We start from the raw sequence: 14,587 nt of genomic DNA, 5'->3' as shown, positions 1-14,587 counted from the left end.
ATTTTCCCCAACTTGATCATGATGTGTATAAGGACATGAATATGCATATATTCCAAGATCCCACATCTTTCCCACCGAGGACAACTCTGTTTGCTCTGTTCATGAGTAGGTCAGAGTCACATTGTCCATTTAGAAATAAATCCACAGGATACTTCATTTCAAAGGGTGGAGTGCTATGACTTTACAATGGTCCCCCATTGTGAGGCTCAGATGGGGAGCAGGACTTTTCACTGTTTGCCAAGGTAGCCTAGAAGCCTGGTTTAAAAGTTATTGTCCCCTCAGAGAACTAGGTGGTCTGTGAACCATTGTTTTCATCAAAGTTAACAACAATAGAATCATGGGGGTCCAAGGGATCTCCTTATATCAGGAAAATAACTATTTAAATAAAACCAAACAGAAAACTCAAATAAAAAAATGCAATCAACAACATGAAAAGGCACTCCACTGAATGGGAGAAAGTATGTGCAAATCATATATCTGCTAAGGGGTTAATATCCAAAATGTATATTTAAAAAATCCACACACAACTCAATAGGAGAAAACCAAACCAATTTTAAAAATGGGTAGCTGCGGCTGCTGCTAAGTCACTTCAGTCGTGTCTGACTCTGTGCGACCCCATAGACGGCAGCCCACCAGGCTCTTCCATCCATGCGATTCTCCAGGCAAGAACACTGGAGTGGGTTGCCATTTCCTTCTCCAATGCATGAAAGTGAAAAGTGAAAGTGAAGTCACTCAGCTGTGTCTGACTCTTAGCGACCCCATGGACTTCAGCCTACCAGGCTCCTCCGTCCATGGGTTTTTCCAGGCAAGAGTACTGGAGTGGGGTGCCATTGCAGAGGATCTGAATATTTTCCCCAGAGACAGATGATCATCACACAAAGATGCTCAACATCATGGATCATCGGGGAAACGCAAATCAAAACCACAGTGAGATATCACCTCACACACAGAATGACTATTATCAAAAAAACACGAAATAGTAAGAATTGCAGAGAGGGTGGAGGAAAGGGAACCCTTGTGCACTGTTGATGGGAATGTAAACTGGTGCAGCCACTACAGAGAACAGAAAGAATTTTTCACAAAAAGTTAAAAATAGAACTATCATATGGTCCAGCAATTCCACTTCTAAATATTTATCTGAAGGAAATGAAAACACAGAAAGACATGCATTCACATGTTAACTGCAGCATTATTTATAATAGTCAAGGCATGGAAGCAACCTGAGTGTCCACTGATAGATGAAAAAAGAAGACGGATGGGTCTATGTGCTCACTGGAATACTACTCAGCCATAAAAAAAGAACACAATCTTGTCATTTGATTCCATACAGAGGGACCTTGAGGCCATTATGCTAAGTGAAATAAGTCAGAGAAACACAAATATGGTATGATCTCACATGTGGAATCCAAAAAAAAGAAATCAAAACAAAAACAAACTAAATGCAGACTGTGGAAATGGACTTCTGTCACATGCTTCATTATCAGGAAAAACTAGTAAGGCCAAGCAGAGTGAGCTAATAGCATTAAAAAGCTGATATGTGTACATGATCTTATGTGACCACTGACACTTTGTATTGTCCTTGTTTGAACAGTTTCCCTCACTGTTTGTCTGTTCTGTGTTATTGGGTAGATAGAAAGAGCAGAGAGCTTGATGGCCCTTAGACAAACACCCCTTGGTTCCCCCATGATGACCTCTGGCAGGAAGCCCACGCGCAGACGGTCCAAAGATGTTCCCCTTTCCACCTGCACTTTACCGGCAAGGTGGGATGCCTTCTTTGATCTCAGCGGAAAGAGGGAATAAAATTCCAAGTAAATAAAAAGGCTTTATTTTGCAACCAAATCAAAGCCCAAATGACTGAGACTCTTTCTTCAAAACTATTCAAAGCTACCATTATGGACACTGGAAGAGGGAACACCGACCTCAGGTCATCATGAACCAGACAGCTTTGCCCGTCACTGTTAAGACTGGGAGATGGCTCTTATATAAAAAGTGGCCGAAAAGTATCTTTAGAATACCACTCTTTTTATTTCTCTAAGTAATAATAGTGCTTTGATGGGTTAAATGCAACTTCTAGACAAGCTCCTTAGCCCCTCTTGCTTCCAGACACCCCCTTACCCCTACTATACTGAAATCAAAGGGTTGTTCTCTGTAAGAAAGGGGCTTATTCAAACAGGAATCATGAAACAGCTGTATTTTTCCATTTTTGATTAAGGATGTGAATCCTCCCAGCTCTACTACTAACTAGCTCTGTTGTGGCCAAGAGCAAGTCACCTTAAGCCTCAGATTCTTCATCAGCTCACAGAGGTGGCTGGAGTTAGATTCTGACAGCCTCTTCCGGCCTAAAAAGCCAGTGATTTTGATATCCACAGTAATTAATAGCAATGTACAAGTTAGAAACCACATTTTTAAAACATAACTACTGGAAAAACAAATAACCCATTTTAAAAACAGATAAAGGATCTGAATAGACATGTCATGTGCCAGTTAGCAGATGAAAAGATGCTGGAATCCATGAGGAAAATGCAAATCAAAACCACAGTGAAATACCAATTTCACACTCACTTGGATACTTCAACTAGGAAAAAAAAAACAGTAAGAAGTGTTGATCAAGATATGGAGGAATAAGAGCCCTTGTATATTGCTGGTAGGATAATAAAGTGATGTAATCGTGTTGGAAAACAGATGGCAGTTCCTTAAAGGTTAAACATAAGTTAAACCTATCACCCAGCAATTCCACTGGTAGGTATCTACCCAAGAACTAAAAACATATGTCCACAAAAAAACTTGCAAACAGATGTCCAGAGCAACATTACTCCTAATATCCAAAAAAAGTGGAAACAACCCCAATAATGGATAGATAAACAAAATGCAGTCGATCCATACAACAAAACCTTATTTGGCAATAAAAAGAAAGAAAGTACAGAGACATGCTACAACATAGATGACCCTAGAAAACACTGCTGGGGCACATGGAGGAAAGGCCTGGTGGGGACGCAGGGAGAACGCAGCCAGCTTCAAGGCATGGAGGGAGGCCTCGGGAGAACCAAAACTGATGACACCTTGCGTGTAGACGTCCAGCTTCCAGAACCATGAGAAAATCAGTTCTCTTGTTTAAAAGCCAAAACCACTATACTAAGTAAAAGAAGCCGGTTACGAATAGCCACATATTGTTTGACTCCATGTACATCCCATGTCCAGAACAGGCAAATCCATAAAGAGAGAAGACAGGTGTCCAGCTGGGGGAAAAGGGAACAGGAGTGACTAATATGGGAGCTTCTTTTTGGGGTGAAAACATTCTAATATTAGATAGTGGTAATGGTCATTCAACTTTGTGACTATACTAAAAATCACTGACTTACACAATTTACAATGGTTTGTTTTATGCTATGTGAATTTTATCTCACTAAAGCTGCTTTTGAATAACTGTGGTGCTGGAGAAGACTCTTGAGAGTCTCTTGGACTGCAAGGAGATCAAACGAGCCAACCCTAAAAGAAATCAACCCTGAATGTTCATTGGAAGGACTGATGTTGAAGCTGAAGCTCCAATACTTTGGCCACCTGATGTGAAGAGCCAACTCATTGGAAAAGACCCTGATGCTGGGAAAGACTGAAGGCAAAAGAAGAGAAAAGGGCAGAGGATGAGGTGGTTAGCACCACTGATTCAGCGGACACGAATCTGAGCAAACTCCAGGAGATAGTGAAGGACAGGGAAGCCTGGCATGCTGCAGTTCATGGGGTCACAAAGAGGCAGACACGACTGAGCAAATAAATGACAACAACAACAAAAAAACAAAACTTATGACAGAAATAATCACAGAGTTATGTTGAACATTGAGCTATTTTGAACTTTTTATCTATGTATAACCTCATCAGTGTTCAATTTTGAACTTTTGTTTCTCTAACTTACAGCTTCAGAAGGCTAATTTTAGAAAAATAATTTTCCTTCTTGTTCAGTAACATCATTACTTATGTATTAGAAGATTTACAAACATATACCAAACATATTACAAACATATAACACATTGTTTCCCCAAATTGCAATTCTTTAATGTTAATTTAAAACTGCTTCAAACTGCATATTTGGAATTTTAACTGTTTAAATTGTAATTTTAACAAATTGAGTCACACAGAAAATTATGTCACTAGAGCTCTTGGAAGAAATCTACTGGTATTTCCTTTTATAGTAAAATGACTGATTTCTAATGTATTTGTTTTTAATGCAAAGCTTCATATATCAGGTTCATTTTAAATGAGATGCATCTGTCTTTGATTCTGCATACCACGTTTTCAATAGTACATAATCCTATGTGATAAATGACCTCTTTATCTAAATATGAATCCCCAAGTATCATGTTTCTAAAATTTGATGTTAAGATCATGAGCCTTTACCAAGGTTATGTGAGGTTAATTAAACATAATTCATAATAAAAGAAGACTTTCTTTCCTCAAGATGTAGCTTATTAAAAGCTTAAGTCTCATAGACTAAATCTCATAGAATCTTTTTGGTTGGTGGCAGGGGTGGGGAAAAGGTGAAGAATGCAGTTGTAAAATTTCCAGAAACTTCCAAAACTTTTGTTTGAGATGCTAATGCCTACAGGGCTCTAATAATTAATAAAAAAGTTAACTCTTGGTCTTAATTTCTGTGTCTTGCCTCTATTAAAGTATTTGTTAGATAACACGAGGAGTCCTTTATAACTGATCACAGTAGTTAGAATGACTCTTAAATATTACACCACCGGGGTAGCAGACAGGCACACACACTACCGAAGGCCATCGTAAAGTACATTGTTCTGTCACCTCTAGCATGATGGGGAAAGACCAGAGGGCTCCTGTTCTATCTACCTAGAGACTATATCAAAATGGGAATGGCATGGGAATTTGTACAACGGCAGCATAACTCAAGTGAGTCCCACAGTGAGAAGCAATATTGGTTTTTCAAATGTTATTTTTCTCCCCAAACTAACTGGCCTTAAATCAAGGAAGGATCTAAAGAAATGAAAGGGTGTTTATGTAAATGTGTGCACACACACACAGCCAGATGCATGTATGCACACGCCTTTTTCTCTGGGAAGTTTGTGTTAGGTGCGGTGGGAGGTTGGTGTAGAAACCAGAGGGGTCATGGTGCGTGTAGCTACTGCACCTTCAGTCTTAGGCACACAGAACTCCTTTCACGCCGGGAGTCAGACACTGACCTGTGCTCAGCAACAGCCAAAGCTCTGACTCACTGCTGACTAATCCCTGGCGGAGATAAGACTGTGACTTTTAGATGGACAAATACAGGATATTTTAGATTACAGTAACTGCATTATTGATCTTCCAGGTCCACAAAAGGATGGAATGGTTAGGGAGCTGCTACCATCAATGATACACCTAATTTGTAGAAAGTTTGTAATCCCAGAGGCTATTTTCTTTTTCATCTTTACATGAAACTATTTTATCACAGGAACCCACAAAAAAGAAATCACTGGCTTCTTGCTTTAGAGTTTCTGCTACCCAATGTTATCCCTAGATCATCAGATTTGAAATATAAACCATATGATCTCCATGCCTTAATAGAAAATCTAAAAGTCATTTCTATAGATTTATGTCTTGAATTCAAGTGTAAAAAAAGACGAGTGAAAAAAATCATTTCATTTCAGTAGTGACCACTGATACAAACTTATACAGATGTTTATTTGAATAATTTGTTTTAAAGCTGCCTTACAGTTTAGGTTTTTAATTGTCAGTTAGCAAAACCCATCAATAGCCTTCCAGCACAAGGCACCCCATAGGTGGCCAAGGTCTTCATTCCATCCATGCACAGCTGATGGACATTACTCATTTGTCCTTAAACTCTATAAACGTTATTGAAAAGAAAAAAATTCTGCATGGTTTGAGACGTTTACCCAAAGTCCTCCACTGACATGGACATTCCTACTGTCAATGTTTACGAGGGGCACATCTTCAGGGGTACCTCTCTGAGCTTTTTACTTGACACTGGCTTCTCGGAGGGTCATGGTTTAACAGGGCGCGTTCATTTATCATCAGGCCTGTCACCGGCTACCATCAGGAGTCTACCCTCCCCATGACCTGTACCCAGGCCAAGCTCCTTTTCATGTGACATCAGAGTTAATGAAGGTTGGTCAGTGAGAAATCTCCTGCTGGCTGAGGAGTTACCTTTCTCCCCCTGAAACGCGCTCCCACACCGATGTCCTTTCATCAAGTGAGCCCACACACTGCCTCCCCAGAGCTGTCTAACGAGATGTCACTTCCATTTACCATTCGATGTCATGGGAGTTATCTGAGAGGCGGGGAGCAAGGGTCAAGATCTGGTGGACGGGGTACAAGACACAGCTCGCAAAGCACTCAGAGAAGACGGTAGGCTTTCCCTTGCCTGCACAGAAGGAGAGGAACAGAACCAATGCTCCAACACCCTGAGCATGCAGAGAGGAAGGTTTAGGGGGAGGGCTCGGCACGGCTGCTGCTCTACCAGCAGCAGGAAACGCACTATGTGTAAAGCAGACAGCCTGGCAGCCCCTGCTCTTACCCACTGTCGCTGTTCAGAGACAGTGGGAAAACTGGTGATGACACCTCTCACACTCACAATCACCACTCATATTATGCTATCATTCATGTCCATTTACAAGTTATTTCAGGCCAGGCTATATTAATTATCAGGTTATAAACCCCTGAAAAACAGACTGCTCAGTAGAGGTGCTATTTCGTTTTCTTTTTCCAATGTACTAATTTTTAACTGGAGGATAACTGCATTACCGTATTGAGTTGGTTTCTGCCGTTCATCAGCATGAATCAGCCATAGGTATATATATGTCCTCTGCCTTTTGAGCCTCCCTCCCATTCCCATCCCACCTGTCTAGGTTGTCACAGAGTGCCTGTCTGAACTGTCAAACAGCAAGTTCCCATTGGCTATTTCACATATGGTAATGTAGGTTTCCATGCTGCTCTATCCATTCATCCCACCCTCTCCTTCCCCTCTGTCTGCTCAAGTCTATTCTCTCTCTCTGTTCGCTGCAGGAGCAGCATCTCCACTGCTGCCCTGCAAATGGGTTCATCAGTACCATCCTTCTAGATTCCATACAGACGTGTTAATACATGGTATTTGTTTTTCTCCTTCTGACTTACTCTACTCCATACAATACGCTCTAGGTTCATCCACCTCATTCAAACTGACTCAAATGTGTTCCTCTTTATGGCTGAGTAATATTCCACTATATATATATATGTACCATAATTCGATAAACATTCATGTAATGTACAAATACTTGGCTTACTGGAAACAACCAAAATTTTCCTGTTGTTGTTCATCTTTCATCAATTGGTGGATCCTGGAGCACAGGGAGCAAGTTGCATCATTAGGCATAGTTAACATATTAATAAAAGGCCCTAATATTAGCCTTCTAATCTCTGAATGGTTTAGGATTACAAGTTTCAGTTCAGCTAAAGGTATCCTCCATATTACTCTTTTTAAACAAACAATTACTAGTCTGGGAGCACAGGACAGTAGGTACACAACCACAACGTAAGATCGAGAGTCTTCCCTATTCCATGTGGCATTAGGACTATGCTTTGGTCTACCACCAAACATTTTACCAAACACTCTGTGCATTACTGTCCGGTGCCAAAGTTCTGGGCATCTATGGAGGCAATGGCAGCAGGGTCCCTGAATTCAAGGGCATATTATTTACATGGTTCCCTCTGGGTTCCTTTAGAAAGGAAAGCATCGCAGAGAAGATCTGGGAAATATTTTACTGATTCAATATAGGAGTTTGCCATAGAATGGCTAAAGTTTAAGGATGGGAACTAGAACTTTAAATTTTAGTTGAGCCATTGTGTACAACCTATCATGTAACACTATAGTCCTCAGGTTCATACACAGGTCTTTCTGGAAAAAATAGAATATATCATGGAATGCTGCTGTTGCTTAGTCGCTCAGCTGTGTCTGACTCTTTGCGACCCCATGGACTGCAGCCTGCCAGGCTCCTCTGTCCATGGGGATTCTCCAGGCCAGAATACTGGAGTGGGTTGTCATGCCCTCCTCCAGGGGATCCTCCCAATCCAGGGATCAAACCCAGGTCTCCTGCATTGCAGGCGGATTCTTTACCAGCTGAGCCACTGGGGAAGCCTAAGAATACTGGAGTGGGTAGCCTATCCCTTCTCCAGGGGATTTTCCAAATCCAGGAATTGAACCAGTGGTCTCCCATATGGCAGGTGGCTTCCTTACTAGCTGAGCTACCAGGGAAGCCCAAGAATGCTACTAACTATAAAAAACATACATCATGCTGAGGTTTTCATTTCAAAACCAAAATGATGTCTTAAAATTTTTGTATCATATGGACTTCCCTGGTGGTCCAGTGGCTAAGACTCTGTGCCCCCAATGAAGGGGGCCTGGGTTTGATCCCTGGTCAGGGAACTAGATCTCACATACCACAACTAAGAATTTGAGTGCGATAACTAAAAGAGCCCACGTGCTACAACAAAGACCCTGTGAACCTCAACTAAGGCCTGGTGCAGCCAAATAATTTTTTAAAAATTACATCATAAAATGAAGAAAGGCTGGCAGGCAGGCAAGTGTACACCTTAAACTCTAGCTGAAAAAGCAGAAAATGCTGTTATTCCTAACTCAAAGTTTGGTCCATGCTTTTTATACACTGACTTTCTACCTTCTTACAAATAATGACACACCACCACTTGCTTTTCATAAAAATACAAGGGAGAAATAAAATGAGATTGGAAGGCTGAGTGTGATAAAGTCCTGATGTTAATTTCAAGCTTATTCCGATTGTTTCTCAAGTCTAAACTACACAAAACACATTTTTTTCTGGAGTTCTTTGGACTGTCTATAAAGGAGGTGTTTTATAAATTCACTAATAGAGAAGTTGAGAGATCTCCGTCTTTGTTACCAATAACATATACAAACCCTCTGACCCTTGAGATTTAAATGGCCAAGAGTGTGCAATAAAGTTATCCATCATAGGGGAATGGAGGTTTTGAAAGCTGTTAGCATACTTTTCTAAGGCTCATTAAACACTGTCCTTGACCATTGTGTTTGTTGTCAAAATCAGTTTCCTTCTAAATTAAACAATTTGGAATACAATTGCTTTTCATTACACATATTTTGGAGATTAATCCTGCGCAGACAATGTGGTGGGTGCATTGACTGAACAGTTCTTTTCAATTCTGCTTTGCTTTAATTTTCATGTTTTTTTAAGACTCAATTTACATAGTAAATATTAGCTGGCCTTTCAAAGATTTTACAAACTTCAAAAAAATTCTTTATCTCAGGTGGAATTAATGTTATACAAGTTTTGCTGACAGCCAAGCTCCTAGAAGGAAAAGGAACCAATTAAAAGCAGTATGCTGCCACTGGAAGTATCTCGATTTTAAAAGAAATAAATTGACTGAAGGCTTTTCACTCCAATATATGATATTAGAGTCTTCCTTACAAATATCCATGAAAGACTTTAAAGTCATTTGCATCCAAAATCAGAAGAAAATTGGTTTTCATTCTTGGGGCATTTTTACTCATACAATTGCACTAGTTGGTATAGAATCTGGATCTTTACTATCATTTAAGATATCACACACCTGACGGAAGGAAAAAATAAAACCAAACACCAATTTCTATTATCAGTTGGCCACTGACCTAACAGGCTCTAAGTGTGTATGCGTCGGTGTTCAGTGGGTCCGACTCCTCACAGCCTCATGGACTGTAGCCCACCAGGCTCCTCTGTCCATAGGATTCTCCAGGCAAGAATACTGGAGTGGGTTGCCATGCCCTCCTCCAGGGGATCTTCCCCACCCAGAGACTGAACCCTCATTTCTTGCATCTCCTGCACTGGCAGGCAGATTCTTTGCCACTGTGCCAACAGGTTTTACAATAACTTACGAATCAGCTCATTCTGAAGGACAAGACCAAAACCAAGAAGCAGAAACATGAAACCAAAGGAAGAACTCTGAAGAGAGGGAGTCAGGTCCCCAAAACTGGAGCTGTCCCCACAAAGTGAAACCATAAGCCTGGAGATGAAACTGATGCAGCAGGTTAAGGGTCAGACTCCCATCCACGATTCCAGGAAGCTAGCGATGCATCACCCTCATTCATGTCCTCTTCTCATCCCTTTTACAGTCAGCCAACTCTGTTTTCTTCCCCTACTTCTACCCCTAGACACCCACTTCCTCTCACCCCATCATCTTGAGGCTCTCTCTGCTCTATGACCTCAGCATTTATTCTTCCATTGAATATTTCTAACATATTCTACTTGCATTCCAGTCCCCTATGATGAAAAGGCATCTTTTTTGGTTTTAGTTCTAGAAGGTCTTGTACATCTTCATAAAATCCAACATTCAAAAAACTAAGATCATGGCATCTGGTCCCATCATTTCACAGCAAATAGATGTGGAAACAATGGAAACAGTGGCAGACTTTAACTTTCCTGGGCTCCAAAATCACTGCAGACGGTGACTGCAGCCATGAAATTAAAAGATGCTTGCGCCTTGGAAGAAAAGCTATGGCAAACCTAGCATATTAAAAAGCAGAGAGATTACTTTGTCAACAAACATCTGTATAGTCAAAGTTACGGTTTTTCCAGCAGTCATGTATGGATATGAGATTTGAACCATAAAGAAGGCTGAGCACTGAAGAACTGATGCTTTCAAACTGGTGTTGGAGAAGACTCTTGAGAGTCCCTTGGACAACAAGGAGATCAAACAATTCAATCCTAAAGGAAATCAACCCTGAATATTCAGTGGAAGGACTGATGCTGAAGCTGAAGCTCCGATACTTTGGCCACTTGATGCGAAGAGCCGACTTATTAGAAAAGACCCTGATGCTGGGAAAGATCGAAGGCAGGAGGAGAAGGGGATGACAGAGGACGAGATGGTTGGATGGGATCACCGACTCGATGGACATAAGTTTGAGCAAGCTCTGAGAGATAGTGAAGGACAAGGAAGCCTGGCGTGCTGCAGCCCATGGGGTTGCAAAGAGTCGGACACGACTGAGCAACAGCAACATATCCTAAGAGAAGGATACAATAAAAACAAGACAAACAAGGTCACTTCTTTAAAGGCTTTATAACTTAGGATGGATAACAGATAACTAAGTATATATGGATGGATATAATTTTGTACTTATGAATTAGTTATTTTACAAATGTAAAAGTACATTATGTTAGTGGATGTTTAGAGGGAAATGTACCAGAGTCGGGGGAGGGCATCAAGCCCTGGGAGTGAAGGACTCTCTCAGAAGAATGATGTTGAAGCTAAGAGCAGAAGAATTAGTGTGTATTTGCTGACGGAAACACCAGGGTCTCTTTCTGTCTCTCCTTCAAATCTGCAAACCCTCTGAAACCCATCTTTACTTTGCATACAATTGTTTTCTTTTATCAACTACTCTTAATTCTCTTGCTTCTAAAGCTCTACTTTCCTTGACCTCTTTGCTGAGAAGAGAGAACCCTATTGTCTCTTTCCAATGCCCTGGTTTAGGCTTTTTTTTTTTTTTTTTTTAAGTCTGGGGTCTATTTGACTTCATTTGCTACTGGGGAAAAAAAGGCACAAGTGAATATTCACTGGAAGATATGCCTAGGTCACACTGTGCTTTCTGAAATCATGGAAAAGACACGGGATGGATGCTGAACAAGGGGAATAAAAGAAAATGATTGGATATGATCAGTTTGTTCAGTTGCTCAGCTCTGTCTGACTCTGCAACTCCACAGCCTGCAGCACGCCAGGCTTCCCTGTCCTTCACTATCTCCAGGAGTTTGCTCAAACTCACATCCACTGAATCAGTGATGCCATCCAACCATCTCATCCTCTCCTACCCGCTTCCCCCCCTGGATCAGTTTGGCCAGGACTTAACTTGTCCCTCCTCATCTCTTTTCCTAGTCTATACCATGGATGATCCAGAGCCATGGGGAAATGGTTTTCAACACAAATGTTCTTATCGTAGATGGTGAAAACAATGGCGGCAATCATAGCATCACCTTTATGTTTAGACTGCACTGATGTACCTACAAATTGAGGTTCCCAATCAGCTGTCTTCTGTGCTATGTGGGAAGCCTGACCAGCTGAGATTCACAGCTGTGAAGATGAAGCAGAAACCAGCCCTTCTTCTTGAAGGGCTTTCCGCACTGAGTGGCCCCTTAGGACATGAGTCACTGAATGGATTAGGTGAACACCAGCATGCATTCAAGATTATCTAAGCCAACAAATGGAGATCATCTCAAAGCTAGGTGCCCTTTGTTTTTAAAGGACACATTTTTGAGTACAGGGAGCCACAAATTCTTCACAAACATAAGTGAGTCATTTCAGTAAAATCCAGTTCACATCACAAAATGATACACTTACTCAAGGGTCAACACGTAGCACAATAAATACAACCATGTTCCCATCTTGAAATAAAATGTAATGGGTGAGTCGACGATAATCGCTTGAGCAGATTTTAAGTGAGTATGTTAAAAATGCTCTAAAATAAAAGATTCCTCCATGCATGCCAGATTCACACTGGAGGTTGAACATGAACCTCAGAGGATGACTGGCGGTGAAACGGACATCAGGAGAATTAAATTCAATATGGTCTGTGCTTTCTCTTGTGAAACTAGAGTAGAAGAGATAGTGTTCCAAGACACTGTCAGAAAACATGTTTCTTTAAAGAAATTTCCCCTCCCAAGTTTGGACTTACTCTTCCAAAATGGTGAGTGAATTACTCCAGCTAAGCGATCCCATGCCATCTGCTTGCCATAAAGCACACTAAAAATCAACAACTGTTTCTCCTCTTTAGAATTTTACTACTCCTCTCTACATGGATATAGAATCACTACATTTAACATCCAGACCAAAAGGACTAAAGTACAAATTCTTGAAAATTAGCTTGCGTAGGAGTTTCCTGTATTTCAAAGTGGCTTTGTGTGGCAAATGCTGGACTTAAGGCATTTTTCACTTACCAGCTTTGAGAACAGGAAATGGGGTAGGGAAGTGAGTGGTAGAACCACTTCTAATCTATACACCAACAATATGTGTCAAATATTCCTTCACTGCAAGAAGTTGTAGGTATACAAATTCCAGTCTAGGGGATACAATCACTCAATTCCCATACTCCACCCCCACCCCCTCTCTAGTTCTAGCAGAATTCCCTATGGAGAAGATTTCAAAGCTATAAAACTTTCCAAATAACAACAGAAAACAAAAATCTGATCCAGCAGGAGACCGTAAGTGGAAAAGAGAGAGTTTTCCAGAAAGAAAACAATGCCATTAATCACAGATGAAATGCTGTAACACAAGTTTACATAGCCTTTTAAAATTGTTTGTTTGCAATCCCCTCCAATATATGGCTGCCTCTCTGTCTGTCTACATATATTTTCAGTTTCTCTAATGCCAACTTAGAAAAAGAAAACCATCATAAAAATCCAACAGTATATAGGTCACTCTCCTTACAACTTTCATCCAAGCCATGCAGCCCTTTCATCACACTTTCTACTGTCTCCTTGGAACAAGAGATAAAACTCCTCTCTAGGTGGCAGAACAGGATTTTTTTTTTCTCAGATTCGAGTAAACATGCTCATATTCTGGTATCAAAATATATCCCTCTCAGTGTGGAGAAAGGGAATTCTCCTACACTACTTGGTGGGAAAGTGAGTTGGTGCAGCCACTAAGGAAAACAGTGTGGAGGTTCCTCAAAAAGTAAAAATAGAGTTGCCATATGATCCAACAATCCCACTCCTGGGCACATATTCAGATAAAACTATTATTTGAAAAGATATGTGCCCCTATGTTCACTGCAGCATTATGGTGACTCAGACAGTAAAGAATCTGCCTGCCATGCAAGAGACCTGGGTTTGATCCCTGGGTCAGGAAGATGCCCTGAAGAAGGGAATGGCAACCCACTCCAGTATTCTTGCCTGGAGAATTCCATGGACAGAGGAGCCTGGAGGGCTAAAGTCCATGGGGTCGCAAAGAGTCAGACATGATTGAGCAACTAACACTTTCACTTAATTATTATTATACACGCACCCTCATGTTCATATCAGCACTATTTACAATAGTCAAGACACAAAAATAATCTAAATGCCCATCAACAGATGAATGGAAAAAGAAGCTGTGGTACATATACACAATGGAATACTACTTGGCATTAAAAAAAAAAAGCCATTTGCAGCAACATGGATGGAACTAGAGATTATCACACGAAGTGAAGTTACATCAGGAAGAGAAAGACAAATATTACTTATATGTGGAATCCAAAGTATGCCACAAATGAACTTATCTAAAAAACAGAAACCAACTTACAGACATAGAGAACAGATTTGTGGTTGCCAAAGGGGAGTGGGTTGGGGAAGAAAAGGATGGGAGTTCGGGGTCAGCAGAAGCAAACTATTATATAGATAGGATAGATAAACAACAAGGTCCTACTGTATACCACAGGGAACTATAGTCAATATCCTGGGATAAGCCATAATGGAAAAGAATATGAAAAACAATTACACATATGTAAAACTGAATCATTTTGCTCTACAGCAGAAATTAACATTACAAATCAAGTACACTTTAATTTAAAAAAAAAACTGTATCCCTCTCTAAGTAAAGATCAAAGAAGTAA

At 40.7% G+C, this 14,587-nt stretch overlaps 1 protein-coding gene across 2 annotated transcripts in view; it reads right to left on the bottom strand.

Moving 5' to 3' along the window:
* Nucleotides 1–14,587, bottom strand: part of FLT1 (fms related receptor tyrosine kinase 1) — a 198,930-nt gene that overhangs the window by 170,742 nt on the left and 13,601 nt on the right. The window lies entirely within an intron of this gene.

This window comes from Muntiacus reevesi, chromosome 11 (genome assembly GCF_963930625.1).
Source record: "Muntiacus reevesi chromosome 11, mMunRee1.1, whole genome shotgun sequence".
NCBI lineage: Eukaryota > Metazoa > Chordata > Mammalia > Artiodactyla > Cervidae > Muntiacus > Muntiacus reevesi.
Note: the sequence above shows the minus strand (reverse complement) of the source record. Positions and strands in the feature narration are given on the sequence as shown.